The sequence below is a fragment of the Gracilinanus agilis genome, chromosome 1 (assembly GCF_016433145.1).
Source record: "Gracilinanus agilis isolate LMUSP501 chromosome 1, AgileGrace, whole genome shotgun sequence".
Classification (NCBI taxonomy): Eukaryota; Metazoa; Chordata; class Mammalia; order Didelphimorphia; family Didelphidae; genus Gracilinanus; species Gracilinanus agilis.
In genome coordinates, this window is record NC_058130.1 from 436318847 (window position 1) to 436321769 (window position 2923).

The 2923-nt window shown below is 34.2% G+C and overlaps 1 pseudogene; it reads right to left on the reverse strand.

The window, feature by feature from the left end:
• Positions 1–1264: 1264 nt before the first annotated feature.
• LOC123252639 lies at positions 1265–2648 on the reverse strand (annotated as a pseudogene).
• Between the last annotated feature and the right edge of the window lie 275 nt (positions 2649–2923).

Consider the following 2923-nt stretch of genomic DNA (forward strand, 5'->3'; position numbering starts at 1 on the left):
TGAAGAAGTACATATCTATTGTTCTGCAGAAAAACATTCATTTTCTAGGCAAATTGACTTTTTAAAATCCTTCTAAATTTTAGAGAAATTTAACCACTTGTAATATTCTTTTTCTTCTTACTATTAATCACATTTGTGTTATCTTCATACAATTTACAAAAAATAGATTTTACTTTGATTTTTTTTCTAAACCTTGAACTTTTATTACTCTTCAGATGAGCTCTTTTATTAGACTCAGAGAAAGGAGACTTCTTCAGCTATTCAGTCTGCATTATTTTATTTAGAGTTTTTTTAATCTTCTATTTTTCAATTTGTTTTAAAACACTAAAATATGTTCATCTGTACTTTATCTGAAAGTTCCTTTGTTACAGTTTGTAACATGTAGGATTCATTTAAGCCTTTAGTCTATATATTACAATCATTTTTGGGAGAGGGTTGAATAGACCTTGCTTCTCTTCTAGTTTGAACTTTCTAATAATTCAGCAAAACTACCCTATATGCTTTTGGCAACAAGCCACATTTTAACCTGAGTTTGCCACCTCTCTGCTATGAGGAAGGAAACATTAAAATTTGTATCCTCCAGAACTATCATCAATTTTTTCAAGTAAACTGAATTTAAATCCTTTTAATGATATTTTCATTTATGTCGTTGTGATCATTCTATATTTTGCCATTTTGGTTGTAATTATGGACTTCATATAAATTTGAATACAAGTTACCATTCTTTAAATTACTTAATAGTCATCACCTCTTATTTAACGGTATTTCACAGCAGTCAGATACTATTTTTTTCACTCATTTTCTAATTGGTGAACTATTTTAGATCATCTCCTTGACACTCCCAAAGACTATTACCATAAATATATTGGCATATATTGGAATTTTACTTTTGCTTTTTACTTATTTAGGGAATATTCGCAATATTTGGGAATTTGGATTTTAGAACAAGGAAGTTTAATCTCCTTTATGACACTGTTCCAAATTGCTATCCACAGTAATTGAACTGATTCACATTGCTACCAATTCAATATTAATCATGAATGTGTGTATAATAAGAAGCTTTCAATTTTTTTCTGTTTACTTGAAACACAGTAAAAAATTAGTACACTTCAGTGGTACAAAGTACACCAACATAACTTAAGGTTGTTATACATAAAAAGCTAGATTTACTCCTTTTTATGAAACTCTGAATTATATAATTTTACTCTCACAGACCATTTGCAAATATTGTCAATACAATTTTAATATCTATAGATGCAGTTTTCTAAATAAGAAAAGACAAAAAAAGCTTGAAAGAAAATCTAGATATAACATCTAAAATTGAGACTTTTTTTTGGCCTTCATATTCTTCTCTCCATCTACCTTATCCTGTTGGAGTTCCATATCCTATGCCTCTAGGGCTCTCTTTACCCACAGGCCCAGCTGTTCTCCCCCCCCCCAAAAAAATTATTCAGTACACATGTAACTTCCTATCATGGAACCACTGAGGGCTGTTGATGGAATTATCAGGCCGGCCTCATTACCCATATCACTAACACATAAAAGGGAAAGTTTCTGGCTTCTTGTGCTGTATGACTCTCCCATGTTCATTGTTGCAGCACCTCATATTCTTATTTCACTCATGTGGATCCTTGTATCCCATCCTACTATTATAACTTTCTTCTCTCTGGCATCTCATTTGCTCATCCATTTCACCTTCTTGAATCATTATTTATTCTCTTCTATGTCACTCTTTCTCTTGTTTTAAATCTTTCTTTGTGCTTCTTCATTCCTTGATTGTGAAGCAACTCCATCTTTTTCAGTTCTTTTTAACCCCAAATAGTTCCCAGTGTAAAATATTTGCCTAATGATTGTGATATGCATCTTCCACTTCACTTTCCAGATTATCTTTTTTATTTTTCATGTTTTTCTCAACTTGCTCTCATTGCTGCTTTTCTATTTAATCTCAAGACGTCCATCTCTGGAAACATTAAAATCAAAGGTGCTGTGTTGAGCAAAAATTGGAGTTTTCTCTCTCTCGTTTTGATACATTATATTCTTCTGTGGCAGATTTTCAGGGAGACTGTCATCATCATCATCATCATCATCATCATCATCATCATCATCATCATCATCAAGTTGTTCAAGTGGTTCCACAATGACCTGGATGAGGAGTTTACAATAAAAATGCTCCACTGCATTGATCAAAAGTTTTTCTCACATTTGTTTAGAAGTGAATTTAACAATGCCTTTTCCTGCAGATCTTCCTAGATCATCAACAATTACAACAGCCCTTTCAATAGATCCAAACTGGCCAAATGCTTCTTTGAGTGATTCATTGGAAACAGAGAGTGAAACACTTACTCAAAGAGGTCAGCAGCATGTGTAGCAAAACAAACAGTAAGTTTTCTCCTTCTTATGGGTATATCAACAAGTTCTTCTTTTGCAATTTCTGCTAGTGCTCTAGATTCCATTTTGATAAATCCAAATTCTTTGCCCTTGTTGATAAAGATTTCACCAGCTTTTCCATAATTAGCAAGACTTTTATAGCCATCATTTGTAATATCAGCTCACAGATTTCCAACAAATAAGCTACATCTCTGTGTGTAAAATTTCTTTCCAAGCCTCTTCAACAGAGACAAATTTGTTTTAAAGCTGAGTGTCTCCATGAGTACATCAGGCAAGGATCCTTGATAATGGGAACAGAGTGGCTACTTCTGGTGGTAAAGCAGTTGGTACTCCCTCTCATCCAATTGTGGTGGCTTAAGGTACCCTCCAGCGAGAAGTGACCCTTTGCTTAGGTACCACCACTTGAAGAAGATGAGACAGACCCATGCTCAAGGCAGAGGGCACAAAGGCTTGGGTCAAAGAAGTCTACTGAGGACTCCCAGGAGCAACTGGTCATCAAGGTGAGGCCTGCCAGGCTGCTGTATTTGGGATCAGA